Source organism: Protopterus annectens, chromosome 17.part0 (assembly GCF_019279795.1).
Source record: "Protopterus annectens isolate FY-2018-M chromosome 17.part0, PAN1.0, whole genome shotgun sequence".
Taxonomy (NCBI): domain Eukaryota; kingdom Metazoa; phylum Chordata; order Ceratodontiformes; family Protopteridae; genus Protopterus; species Protopterus annectens.
In genome coordinates this window covers 345,692,046-345,706,868 of record NC_056751.1, presented here as the reverse complement: position 1 = coordinate 345,706,868, position 14,823 = coordinate 345,692,046, and the positions used below count along the sequence as shown (strand labels likewise).

The 14,823-nt window shown below is 43.8% G+C and overlaps 1 protein-coding gene across 3 annotated transcripts in view; it reads right to left on the bottom strand.

The window, feature by feature from the left end:
- The window catches only part of LOC122791688 (forkhead box protein M1-like), a 548,676-nt gene that overhangs the window by 295,210 nt on the left and 238,643 nt on the right, over positions 1–14,823 (bottom strand). The gene's annotated exons all lie outside the window — the stretch shown is intronic.

Sequence of the window (14,823 nt, the reverse complement as noted above, 5' to 3'; positions counted from 1 at the left end):
TGGGAGGGTGGTCTGTAGCAGGCTATAAACTGGAAGGCAGTTTTACCCACTGTTAGTTGCACATGGATAGTCTCTGATGCTTCGTGCTTTGCCACCAACCTGGAGGTGTGGGTATCTTTGATGAATATCGATACTCCCCCTCCTTTTGTGGTTCGGTCCAAGTTTTGGGGCCGAAAAGCATGGTAGGAGGTATAACCTGGTAGTGCTGGGGTGCTCTTGGGAGCCCTGAACCAGGTTTCTGTTACTGCACAGATATCGATGTTCTTGATGCTAAGAGAGTTTCGAGTGCGTGCATCTTGAGGTTTAGACTTCTGGCGTTGAGTAGCATTACTCTTAGTTTCTTATCCCTTGTGATACCTATGGAGACGGGTTTGTCTTTTGAGCCTTGCCTAAAAAAGGCACTATGGGGGTAGCAAGAGCCTTTGCCAATATCCGAAAGCCCAGAGGTGACAGGTGCAAGCCGTCCCCAACGAAGCATCGTGGCTTGTCGAGCATATCATCCCAAGCTGACAGGCATTGGATCCCCTTTGAATGACACCAGTACTTATTGTTGAAACTGATCATCTTGTCTTCATATTGTGGCATCATTCTTGGTGAGGGTAAGATGCTACTCAAGGTCAGGGTCATACCGGCCTGGGCTACATGCTCAGAGAGCTCCTCTAGGTCTCTTTTCATGTAGTCCAGGGAGGTACGTCTCAGGTCATTCACACCAGCATGGACATACATACACATATAGACATGCATGCATCTATCTCTCTCTGTGTATATATATACATATATATATATATATACATATATATATATATATATATATATATATATATATATATATATATATATAGATATAGATATATATATATATATATATATATATATATATATATATATATATATATATATATATATATATAATATTCGGTCTTTTTCATACCCCACACACACACACACACACACACACACACACACACACACACACACACACACACACAGTAACTATCAAAATGTGGAATGGCACTTGCACGAAACTGGGATGGCAGAGTGTGTATTGCCCAGTTTCCATAAAGCCAATCCAGAAATGTTTAAAATCTCATTAGCAAATGGTTGTGTGCTCACTCTATGAAGTGATGCAGTAGTCAGGGACTTTGGGATACACACAGAAATCTACCCTTTGACCATCACGTGTCTACAGCAGTGAGGAAATCATTTTATGTTGTGCAATTTATAAACAAAGGTATGGTATCTAGGTGCAAAGAAGTCATTGTACTCTGACAGGTCTGATGAAGGCAATGTCCCATATCCAACTGGAACATCCATACAGGTTTCTCACTAAAAGAATGCAGGGTGTAAGTGACATCTCCTATACAGACTGCCTCAAGGCCCTATCCCTGTATTCAGTCTCCTACAGATCGGCGAGAGAAGATCTATGTCCAGCCTATAAGGCATTGCCAAACCCCATTTTGAAATACAAACAAGACCCTGCTGGAGAGACCGGAAACTACCCACTCTCTGGAACAGGCTCCCCATCCATATGAAGCAGAGTTCCTCACTAATCCAATTCAAGTGCATCTTGGACAATTGTATGAGAAACAGGAAATTCATCCCTGGTTTGGCACCAGTGTCTCTAATGGGCACAGGCAGCCTGTAAATGGTTCACCTCCCATGCCTCTGCTTATAAAATGTTTCACCTTCCAAATCCCTGCTTACACTTACCAAGGGTAGCAGAATGCATCAGAGATTTGGGATGAAAGGCTAGGCTTAAAAAGGCCCTTGTGGTCGTTAGCCTACTAAAGACCTATGAATCAATGTAGCCTGGGTCAAGCTGTCTTTCAACCCTCAAATACATCCACAATTACATTGCCAGTACTTCTAGAGTAAATCCATAGTCAGGCTCTTGCTACTTAAGTAGAACTCGCAGGTCTTAAAGAAAGATTCATGGTACTTCCACAGCTTCTCTTCCTTGTTGGGGTACATCATAGGTCTCCCTCTGTCTCAAAATGCTCTCTGTGACAGGCAAATGTCTACCCTTAGGGGCAATAAGCAAACCCTTTAAAAGCACCTCCCCAGATGAATCACATCATGCTAGGCTATTTTTTTAATATGGTGCCTATGCACTCTACCATAAGCTGTCACCATAACATATGCTGTATATGCAGCACATCAAAAACAGAAGTCCTGGCATATTAAATAGCCAGTGTGTCACAACACACACACAAGAAGCGATTAACAACATTTAAGCCTTTTTAATTAACAAAGATAGTGGCTGACAGAGCCAAGCCTTTTGGAGAAGCCAGATAATACTGATGTCACCACTCTTTTGTTGCTTGGATCAGTTCAGATATGGTTGGTTAAAAGCAAAACAATACAAACGGTCTCTTCATATATTTTAGACAGGGGCAGCAATATAGGAGTTAGATGAAAATTTAACATATGGTCACACAGACGAACCTAATTTTTTTTTTTTAGGACCTATGGGTGGGATTATACTCTCCACCAAGAGTCAGCATCTTTTTCCTGGGAGTTTCCATTGTCAGATGAATGCATGCCTTTATGGTGACCTGTCCTGTGATTTACTGACTACGCAAGCAGGGATGTCCCAAGTACTTACTATTTTTCCAATCTGCCCCCAACAGCCACTGGCCCACACATCAAGAATTATGAAAATTTATCAACACCAGCTACAAGTGATACAAAATTATGTTCGCATGAACTTGGGATCTAGCAGGCAAAAAAATGAAAAAACACCCTTCCACAAGGAGACAGATAGAGGGTATTCTTAATCAGTCAAAGGAGGTGGCCCCTTCACAGCTGAACTGATGAAGTAAGAACATCCGTTTTACCTTAGCCGTTACCCTCTAGCATCCACCCTGATGTATTCCAGGGCTAAACATGCCCAAGTAGAAGAAAGCAATGAAACCAGCTTCAGGGGCAGTGTGCCAGAAGGGGTACTACGAGTAATCACTGCAACAAGGGTACGTAATCTTTGGGTCAATGTTACAATGACAGCACACTGGCACTGGTGCATTACTGACATGCAAGGAGAATGAAGGAGCAGGTTCGTACTAACAAAACAGGATCTTATCAGGCATGTGCAACTGTTCCACTTTATTACTATCATTTGTAAACGGGTCTGACTGCTCCCCCAATTGACTTTACCTCTCAATCTTAACAGACAGTAGACACAGGGGGTTAAGAGGGTGTCAAATGCCCTTCCTGGCAGAATTTACTATAACTAAAACTACCAGTCATACTTATCTGCAGACCTGAATCACACTGGCACACACCTGTGATGAGTTATGGAAGTGTACAGGCATTAAAATACAGTTCAGGGATTGTCAGCACTTTGAAAATATACTTACTAGAGAGGAAACAAACAAAAAAAAAAAAAACAGATCAAAGCAACAGATAATCTCAAAATGTTTACTTACCAAAATCCTACCACTAACTTCAGACACACTGTATCAACAATGGTAGTGTCACAGAAAGGGTTTTTGTGAAGGTAAGGTACAGTGGTTGGTGTCAGGGTTATAGTTGGCACTCAGTAAGGATGGGCAGGGGCAGGTTTATACCTTAATACTAGTCAAGTTCGAATGTTATACAATAACCATGAATGATCACAAGCTTGAACCTGTAGATTATTAAAGATTTGGGAATATAAGATTGACCAAGGACTAAATTTTCTCACACACTAAACATTAAGAATAAGGCATAAAAGCAATTAGGGCTGCTACTTAGAATTTAATTAAAGACTGTATTATACCCTTTGCTTACACATGTAGTTATACCTAATCTTGAGTAAAACTTGACCTTTCGTCTGTAATTTAACAACAGATCTACAGAACTTGGAGATCTTTCAGTGAATGTGTACTAGGTTCCATATGCCAAGCACACCACGAGAGATTTCAGAAACTGTAGTTTAGGGTCTAGATATCATATCAAGTTCTCACTTGCATTTAAAGTTGTGGGTTCTGATGAATTAAGAATGGATTCAGGTCCCAATTCAAAAGCAGAACTAGACAACACAAGACCAAGACATCAGCTTTTTAAATTTAATAGAAGGGAGACATTTGTCTCAGCATATACACTTATGGAAAAATTATCACTAAACTTGCATATGGCAAAATAATGGGTTTAAAGCAAGGCTAGATTATATAGACATTAGAAAGTATATACATGAATTAAAGATTCTGCATTCTTTGATGGTTATTCTGCAATTAGGCTGCAAGGCTATGAAACTACAAGGTAAAAACAACCTGAATCCCAGTCAGTAAACCATGAGGTTGAAAACAGCCAGAAGACAGGAAAGTCTAAAACCATCAAAGGAGGTATGACTCAAAGTAGAGATATGAATGCTTTGTTACAATGCAAGTCAAGAACCAAGAGGCCATATCCTAGAGGTCTACAATGGCAGCATTTATGAAGTACTATGAGGCAACTAAACCTCTAATGGACTGGCCATGACTGCAGCCTGTTCCAAAGTGATGAGCTGCCCAACAACAAAAGCTAATGCAGATGGCAATCCACTTGGAAAAATGTTTGCTTGGTGGTAGCCAAACAGTTCTTCCTCTGCAGTCAAGTAGATGAACATGTCTGACCTACCTAAATCCATGCACCCACACCGGGTAAAGCCGAACATGGTCTTGCACAATCAGGATGTGAAGGGCAATCTTTCCCTTGGTTTCTGTACTGGCCAAGAAAAGATGTGGATGAATGGACTGGTTTAGAAACAATTTAGAAACCAGACTTGGAAGATATATGGGCTGGTAATGAAGAGTGACAGATTCCTGTGAAAGGCCAAAATGGTTCCCTATATAAATCTGGGTCTGTAGCCCAGGACAGCCTGCAAGCAAAGTTGAGGACCATTACAAAAAGCATTTTCAGACAGATTTTTCACACCACAGCAAGCTAGCACATTAACCATGAAATTCAAAATTTCACCGCAGTATCCCTTTTGAGACAGTGTAACCACCAGGTGCTGAGCCACAAGCCCGCCCTACAGAAAGTACAGTTGTTTACACTTATCATAAATGTAGAAGTTAGTGTATTCACTGTTGTAGTCATCACATTTGGGTTATCTGCCTGCAGGCAGCCCTCAGCCAGCCTGAATGCCAGAGTCTTGGGATTTCTGAACAACGTTGAACAAGGCAGAAAACCAACAGTGAGGGACGTCATGGTCTGGGCCTAAATAGGTGATGCAGTAAGCATGAAAATCTCTACGAGGTATTTGCGTTCCACAGGCAAGACCATTATTAATTTTTTCTGACATCAGTTAGAGCAAGAAAATAGGATCCCCAACGGGTACATCTTTTAGAAGACTTAAGGTCTGAAACTTTAAAACGAAAATTTCAGGAGTCAGCAGACCGGCACTTGCGAACTGCTTCTGCTTTGGGCACCACGTGGCAAGAAAGACTGATGTAATGGCGTCGGCTGCATGTTTTATACCCTTGATGACCTGACGTCATGGAAGAAGCGACAGCATCTGACGCAGTAATCCCAATTCACTGGTATTCACGCTGAGGGCTACCTGCAAGCAGATAACCCAAATGTGATGAATGCAACAGTGAAACACGAAGATCATCAGCATGATGGGAACAAACACTTTAAACATGCATAGTCACCTTGGAATGCCACAAATTGTACAGGTGAGTGGGGTTCAGATAAGCAGACAGAGGATATGTAGGATAATGCTCCATCCTATGAATCACCTTTTCTTACTGACAAATGAAATGTGTCTGGTGGAAGGCATTCTGGCAGCCTCAAGGACTGCTAACTTGCCAGCAAAAAAGTCGAGCAAAACACAAGGTCTAAAGCTAGAACACAGTCTTGTCATCTCAGCATTCATAATTCCATTAGCTAGAATGGAAAGAACTTCCTGCATCTCCTATGGACAGATGGCCTGACCTATGCTTTAGTATACCACGGAATGACAAAAATTAACTTAGCCCTCCATCCCTGAACTTTTCCCAACAAGACCTTTATCACCAGGGACACATTTACTAGATCCAGCTGGCTAACATGGAGCTCATTCTCCAGGAGAGACCATGCCCTTGATCTGTGGAGAATAACTGAAATGGGGTGCCCCACATAGAAATCACGGGAACGGTCAACCGCTTCACGACTGAGCAATGTGGCCTGATGACAGCAGAATATCTGTGAGTGTGTGATGACTGTACGACCACCGCCACCACACAGTTCAGTGCAGCATCCATGTCTTCAAGCACGCAAAGGGCACCGTGAAGACTGTGGTGTCCACCAAGCCTAAATGGAAATTAAGAGTCCAAGCTTTGACTCGCTGTTGTGTCCTTAAGCCTGGTTGCTAAAGATATGCCTTCCTGGATCTTCCCTGTGGGAAGTAATAACCAACAGTGAAGAACAATCCTCGAGAAGGAATCAGAAAGGACTTCTTCCAGATTATGGTCATAAGGAATGAGCTCTAGTGATACTACAGAAATCATACGGATCCTCCTTAGTCAAGGCTTTGGCCACCAAAATCAACACCTTTGTGAATGGGAGTAGAATAAACAAAATGACAGCATCTTATATTGGAAGTGATGATGACCCCCCCAAGAAAAAAATCAAAAAGAATGTGCTGTGCATTTACAAGACGACGTAACAGAAGGTATCCATCATGTTCAGTACACAATGCAGGCCACAATTCTCTGAACAGCTATTATAGGTTCATAGGCAAGCCACACCGAGTCAGTCTGCAGACCATTTCAAGCATCAAAAAATCCTATTCAAAACCTCTCTGTAACCACAAGAGGGAAATGAGAAGTTATGTACTTACTGTAACAGTCCATGTGAGTTTTCAGCTCAATTCTTGACTGATTGGTTCGGCTCCGGTACGGCCGTATGCAAAGCTTGAGGTCTTCCAGTAGCTCAAGGCAAAGCCCCTATCCCATGATGCACTGTGAATTACCTCAGATCTTGTTTGCTGCATGTACTATAACCATATAAATGAGCTATCCTCCTATGTAAAGGAAGGAGAGCAACCAGGATGTGACCAACATCTAGGTCAACTATCAGCCAGGAGGGGGAAGGATGGAGGGACTTAAGAATGAAGGTGAGATGAACAACTCACATGGAACGTTATGGTGAGTACATAGCCTCTTAATGTGAAGTTGCTCAATCTCGCCGTTCATTCTTGACTGATGGGTAGCATCCCTAGCACCACCAATCTCGGGTGGCTCACAGGAGTACATTCTTCAGGACCGTAGACACAAAAGAAGCCCTGTCCCTGGAGGCCTTATCAACTTTGTAATGCATGATAAAGGTATGAGGTTTAGACCAAGTGGCTGCTGCACAAATGTCATCAAGGGGAAATTTGGCTTGGAATGCAGAGGATGCAGAAACTGCTCTGGTTAAGTGAGCTTTAATCTTGTGTTGCAAAGGCTTATTAGCAGCTAAGCAGACAAAGTTGATGCAATCAGATAATCATTTAGAGTTGTTTTAGCCACTGGTCTACCTTTTCTGGATTCAGAGAATGAAACAAAGAGCTGGTCTGACTGCCTGATATCTTTTGTTCTATCCAAATAACATCTGAGCTGTCTGTGAACATCAAATTTGTGCAGCATGTACTCCAACTGATTGGAATTATTAGGAAAGAAAACGGATAACTCAATGGACTTGGTTGATCTTAGTTTCTGAACAAACTCTGGGCAAAAAAAAGAGGGATTTGTCCTAAGAGAAACTATCAGCATGAAAAAATCAAATAAGGAGGGCTGCTAGATAAAGCCTAAAGCTCTAACACTGCGGGCAGAAGTAATAGCTACCAGAAAAATGGTTTTCCACGACAAATATTTGGGGTCACAAGAAGATGCTGGTTCAAACGGTGGGAGGATTATAAGCAACAGCATAAAATTTAGATTCCATGGAGAATAGGGAGTTTTTACAGGTGGTCTCATATGAAATGTCCCCTTGAGAAAGGCCTTGGATAACTTGTGGGACATATTTAACCCATCAATCCCGAGATGAAAGTTAGATATAGCAGCCAACTGAATTCAAACTGTTGCTGCTGCCGCTCCTTTATTAAAAATCTTAGTCAAGAATTCTAGTATGGATGACAAGGGGGCTTGGCAGGGATCAATGTTCTGCTTAGAAGCCCATATGGAAAATCTCTTCTACTTACCAAGGTATAATCTTCTAGTGGATGGCTTATGAGAAGACAAAAGGATCTGTTTTGTCTCACTGGAGAAGTTATGAAGCCTGGTTATGAGGGGAACTGGAGTAGCCAAGCTGTCCGCTTCAATGACTGCAGAGAAGGATGAAGGTCCCCCGACGGATGCATCAGAAGGTCTGAACTGGATCCAGAATCCAGGGATCCTCCAAGAGATGATGTCGAAGGAATGGGAACCAAATCTGCCGAGGCCAATGAGGGGCTATAAGAATGATGGTCCTTCCCAGGGATTTTGCTTTCTGTAGAAATTTGGGTATCAATGGGATTGGTGGAAATGCACAGAGGAGACCCGGGGGGCCAATTGTGTACGAGTGTATCCCTCGGGGCTTCTCCCAGAGGAGGAATCAGGGCAAAGTAGCTTCTGCATTTTGTGTTGATGTGGCTGGCAAAAAGGTCGCAGCAAGGCTGGCCCTATTTGCGGAAAATCCTGTCCACAATCTTTCTTGAGGGACCACTTGTGTAGCAACAAGATTGCCCTGCTCAGTTTGTCTGCTATCACGTTGGATCTCCCCAGGATACGAGTTGCCAACAGAAAGCGCTGGGAGGAAACAACCCACTTCCAAATTGAGGGCTTCTCGGCAAAAGGGGGCAAGACTCTGTTCCCCCCTGCTTGTTCGAGTACCAGACTACTGACATATTGTCAGTCTGAAATGACATCGTTCCTAGGGGAAGAGTCCTGGAAGTACTGCAACACCAAAAGTACTGCTCTCATCTCCAGAACATTGATATGCAAGTGTGACTATCTGTCCATGTGCCTTGGGCAGTCTTTCCCTGAAAATGCCTCCCCACCCTATCAGGGAAGAGTCCGTGGTCACAGTGGCTACTGGAGGGGGTAGAACAAAGGGGTGTCCTATGGTGACATGAAGAGACATCAACCAACACTGGAGATCTTTCTTGCAAGAGCTCGTAATCAATATTGTGTGGTCCATGGGAAGTTCCTGGTAAGACCATTGAGTGAACAACAGCCATTGAAGAATCCACACAAATTCTTGCTAAAGGTATGGCTAGGATTGCTCTAGGCATCAAACCCAATATTTTCAGAAGCTGGTGCTCTGTCTTTCGATACCGATGTGCTGACATGCTGATGAAGGAAGACTCTTTCGATTGGTAGCCTTAGAGTGGTAGTTGAAGTGTCTGCCCCAATAAAAACTATATGCTGCGATGGCGACAAGGCAGACTTATCTGAGTTGACTGTAATGCCTAAATGATTGCAGAGTGACTGAGTGTACTCCCTTGCCTGAATCAGCTGATGCCTGGTGGTAGCGGTAAGGAGCCAATCGTCTAGGTACGGAAACAACTGGAATCCTAGACGCCTCAGGTGAGTCGTGACCACTGCCATGCAATTGGGGAACACTCTGGGGGCTGTAGTGAGATCAAAGGGCAGGGCTCGAAACTGATGATGATTAGCTCCCAGCCAGAAATGCAGGTAATCTTTGGATGGCCTGGCCATTTTTATGTGGTAGTATGCATCCTTTAGATCTATTGAGCACATCCAATTGTCATTCCCAAAGAAGGAAAGTATAGACTGGAGCATGACCATCCGGAAAGTACAGTTGTGTATACCTACCATAAATGTAGATGTTAGAGTGTCTTCACTGTTGCAGTCATAACTGTAGGGTACTCCTGCCGGCAGGCAGCCCGAGATCAGCCAGAATATCAAAGTCTGGGTCCGGCGTCGGCTGTTTCAGCCAGAACCCTGACGTCAGAGCGCATGGGTATAAAGCTGACAGCCGACGCCATCTTCTCCAGCCTTTCTTGCCCCTGATGTCAGAAGCCCCCATAAAACCAAAAGGTGTCCCAAGGGAAACACAAATACACCAGAAAGGTAGTGGAAAAGGAAACACAGTAAGCAAATAGAAACAAGAGGGGTCTGGAGGGAGGCAAACAGAAACAAGAGGGGTCTGGAGGGAGGGAAACACAGACTGCAACAGTGAAGACACTCGAACATCTACATTTATGGTAGGTATATACAACTGTACTATGTTCTTCGTGTTTCACTGTTGCAGTCATAACTGTAGGGTAGAATCCCAAAGCTGAGAATACGGGAGGAGGTTATGAAGTAGAAGGAGCAGCTAGAAGACCCTGCAAAACAGCAGAGGCAAAGCCTGCCCTAGACTTAGAGTACAAAGGGAGGTTATAGTGCTTGGAGAAAGTATGCACAGAACTCCAAGTGGCAGCCTCCAGAATGTCCTTGGTAGGAACTCCTCTGAGAAAGGCTGCTGAAGTGGCAGCTGCTCTGGTAGAATGAGTCCTGACGGTACCTGGAATCTGTTTTCCATAAAGAGAGTAACAATATCTTATTCCATGAGCAATCCATTTGGAAATAGTTTGCTTAGAAATAGCTTTACCAAGAGAACTGGAAGCAAAAGAAATAAGCAATTGATCTGATTTTCTGAAACTTTTAGTTTTGTCCAGGTAAAAACGTAGTTGCCTGTGTACGTCCAATGAATGCAAAATCCTTTCCCCCTTATTTTGGGGTTTTGGAAAAAAGGTAGGAAGGTGAATGGTCTGATTTAGAGCCACTCTAGAAACAACTTTAGGCATAAACGTAGGATTGGTCCTCAAGGAAACTCTGTCCTGATGGAAAATGAGGTATGGTTCCACGGCCATGAGGGCTTGTAACTCAGACACCCTTCTGGCAGAAGTCAAGGCCAACAAGATAGCTGTCTTCCAGGATAAGAACTTAATGTCCGCAGAGGTAGTAGGCTCAAAAGGAGGCAAAGTAAGCTTTTCCAAGACATAGTTGAGATCCCAAGGAGGGACAGGAGAAGTTCTAGGAGGTTTTAAATTCTTAGCTCCTCTCAGAAATTGTCTGACCAACTGGTGGGAAAAAATGGGAGGATCACAATTGAAATGTGCTGAAATAGCAGAAGCATGAATTTTAATGGAAGAAAATGAAAGACCCTTAATCAAAAGGTCTGAGAGATAAAGTAAAATAGATGAGATATCAGGTATTAAAGGGTCAGAACCACGATCCTGCATCCAAATACAAAATCTTTTTCATTTAGAAGCATAAGATTTCCTTGTACTAGGACACCTAGCTTCCAAAAGAACATCCAAAACCTGTTTAGGAAGAGAAGAAGGAATCAATTGCCTTTGATGAGCCAAGCTGCTAGACAGAGAGTCTTGATTTGAGAGTGAAATACCTGACCCTGATGCTGGGACAGTACAGAATGGGTCAGAGGAAGACTCCAAGGAGGGGCCAAGGAGAGGAGCAGTAGAGTAGGGTACCAAAACTGACGAGGCCAATTTGGAGCTATCAAAATGATCAGTCTGGGTTTGTCTAGCTTTATCTTTAGCAACACCCGAGGCAGAAGAGGAAGAGGAGGGAAGGCATATCCCGAAAGATTCCTCCAGCTGAAGGACAGGGCATCCACTTTCCAAGCTGTCTTGTGGAAGGACCTGGTGCAAAAGAGAGGCAACTGATGGTTGAGATGGGAAGCAAACAGATCTGAGGACAGCCCCAAACTGTAGTTATCTTGCTGAATAAGTTGGGGTGCAACATCCATTCGTGAGGATCCAAAATGTTTCTGCTTAAGCTGTCTGCCAAGAGATTTTGTTTTCCTGGAATGAATTGTGCCTGAAGATCCATATTCAAATTTAGGGCTGTATCCCATAAGGTCATGGCAAGTCTGCAAAGGGGGTAAGAGTGAGTGCCCCCTTGCTTGTTTATGTACCACATGACTGTGGTATTGTCTGTTCGAATTAGCAGAGGTCCTGGCTTCAAGAGAGTCTGGAAGGCTAGAAGAGCATTTTGGACTGCTAACATTTCTTTCAAGTTGATGTGCCATAGAAGGTGTTTGTTTGTCCAAGAACCCTGTTGGCATTTGTCTAGAAAATGAGCTCCCCATGCATAATCCAAGGCGTCCGTGGCTATGATCTGAGTAGGTTGAAGTAGATGAAAGGGCTTGCCTTCGTTCAAAACACACGCCCTGGACCACCAAAGGAATTCCTTCTGGAGGCAGGGAATCAGTGGAATCATTGTATCCAGACTGTGGCAATGTTGAGACCATACACTCTAAGTACCATTGAAGTTTCCTCATGTGAAGCCTCGCATTTGGAATCAACAGGATGCAAGAGGCCATGTAGCCCAGAGCCTGCAGGAATTTCCTTGCAGTGAGCTGAGTCCATGCTGCCAAGGTCTTGAAGATTGAAGCCAGCTGTAACTGTTTTTCTGGAGTGAGGAAGGCCTTCTGTAAACTTGTGTCCAAAAGAGCTCCCAAGAAGGTCATTCGTTGAGAAGGAATCAAATGTGACTTTTTTGTGTTCACTGAGAATCCCAGTAGTAGGAGAAGGCGTTGAACAAAATGTAGGTGTTGAAGTAGAAGGTCTTTGCTGTCTGCCTGAATTAAACAGTCGTCCAGATAGGGGTAAATCTGAATCCCCTGAAGTCTGCAGTAAGCCACTACTGGAGCCAGGCATTTGGTAAAAACTCGGCGCAGTAGATAAGCCAAATGGCAGTACAGAGAATTGGAAGTGTCTCGAGCCTGCCTTGAATCTGAGGTACTTTCTGCAATGTTGCCTTATGGGGACATGTAAGTAAGCCTCTTTTAAGTCCAATGTTACCATCCAAGCATCTTGTGAGAGCATTGGAAGAAGTTGTTGAAGTGTAAGCATCTTGAATTTTGGAATTTCCAAAAAGGTGTTTAATATTGAGAGGTCCAGAATAGGTCTCCAGGAGTTTTGTTTTCTTGGGACCAGAAAAAGTCTTGAGTAAAAACCTTTCCCCACCTCTAGAGGTGGAACCGGTTCTATGGCTCTTAAGGCTAATAAAGCGTCCACTTGATTTAAGGCCTCTGTCCATTGATGTTTTGGCAGATCTGGCCAGCCGGAAGGCCTTGGCAGAGTGTGGAAGTGGAATCTGTAACCTTTCAAAATCACGTCTAACACCCATTTGTCCTGGGTAATGAGAGTCCAATTTTGGTAAAAAAGAGAAAGCTTTCCTCCGAGAGGGGCATCCAGGGAAGGAGGACCTGAAGCCCAACAGAGGGAGTCATTGAGTCTGCTTTCTTTGGGTTTGAGATCCGTCTTCTCCCCTTCTAGGTGAAGAAGCAGTCCACTGTCTAGATCTGTAAGAGGCCTGAGCCTGCGCCCGACCTCTGGAGCGTCTATATCTTCCCCTTTGAGGCCTGTCAGAGGAGGGAAAAGACCAATTTTTGGAGGGCCCATTTCTGGAAAATCTAGGAGGCTGTACTTGCAAGAAATCTCACAGTCTGCATAGACTTGGCTTTCTCTTCCATCTTTTTAATAACCTCCTCAGCCTTAGACCCAAATAAGACATCATGCTGAACAGGGGCATCTAGCAATTTTGCCTTAACTTGTTCAGGTAAATTCTGCTCACGAAGCCAAGCAGGTCTCCTGATAACAGTACCACAGGCAGCCGCCCTGCAAGAAGCCTCTATGGCATCAAAACCACAATGTAAACTATGTTTGCTAACTTGTTCAGTAGCATGCAACACATCCTGTAATTCCTTGCCCTCAGCACATGCAGGAAAGGAAGAAATCCTTTGTTTTAAAACAGATAAAAGAAACTGTTGATACTTAAACATGTGAAACTGGCAATTTAAAGCTCTAATAGAAAGGGTAGCTGAAGTATAAACCTTTTTGCCCCACCTGTCCAAGGCACGAGAATCCTTTTCAGAGGGGATAGGATTCTTAGAGGAGGCGGCCTTAGCAGTCTTAGAACCCTGCGAAATGGTTTCAGGATCAGCAGAAGGGTTCTTGAATAAGAATTGATGGGAATCAGGGACCCTGTAAAATCTATCAGGCTTAGAAGGAGCAGGCGGCATGGAATCAGGATTCAAGTTAGCTTCAGAGAAGGCATCATCCACAATGTCAAGTACAGGAGGAATAGCTAAAGGCCTGTGCTGAGGGAGAAGAAGAAATTCCCTGAGTCTCTTTTTGGAAGCAGAATAATCCTGACCTTCCCAATGAAAATACTCCCTCATCTCATGCAAGGTTTCCCCAAAAGAGAAATCTTCAGGGGGAGAAGCAGAGGGAACAGAGTTGTCAGCATCTGAATCCTCATATGGAGGAAAGGAGTAATCCTGATCAGAGGAATAAACAGAAGATACAGAAGCCTGATCAGAGGAATCATAAGGGATATCCTGTCTAGGCCTTTTGTCAGGAGGAGGGTGAGAGCCCCTAATCATAGTTAACAAATCCTCAGCCATCCGAAGTAATTGCTTCCGAGTCTTAGGAGTTTAATCCGAAGAAGCTTGAGCAGAAAGTCTGGGTTTAACAGGAGTCCTTGACTTAGCTTTTGTCTTTGTGGAAATAGTAATGTGTGAAGGCCTGAAGACCCCCTCAGAAGCCGGTACCTGCACAGCGGTTCCGGACCCATCTGAAGGAGCGACGTCCGAAGGTCCTGCAGCAGACAAATTACTAGGCCTAGTTAGTCAGTGTCGGCCATCGGTTCTGAAGTGGCGGACGACAGGGGCTGCAAAAGCGCCTCACTGACGACCGCCGAACCTGAAGCTGGCTCCAGCTGCAAAGTATCCTGTTTGGACCTCGGAGGCCTGTCCTTGTCTTTACGCTTCTTCTGTAATCCGGTAGTCGGTAAAGTATCCGACGACATTCTATAATTAAATCGTCTACCGAAGTAATTCAAGGCCCAATCGTACCTGCGCTTGATAGTGCGAGAATTAAAC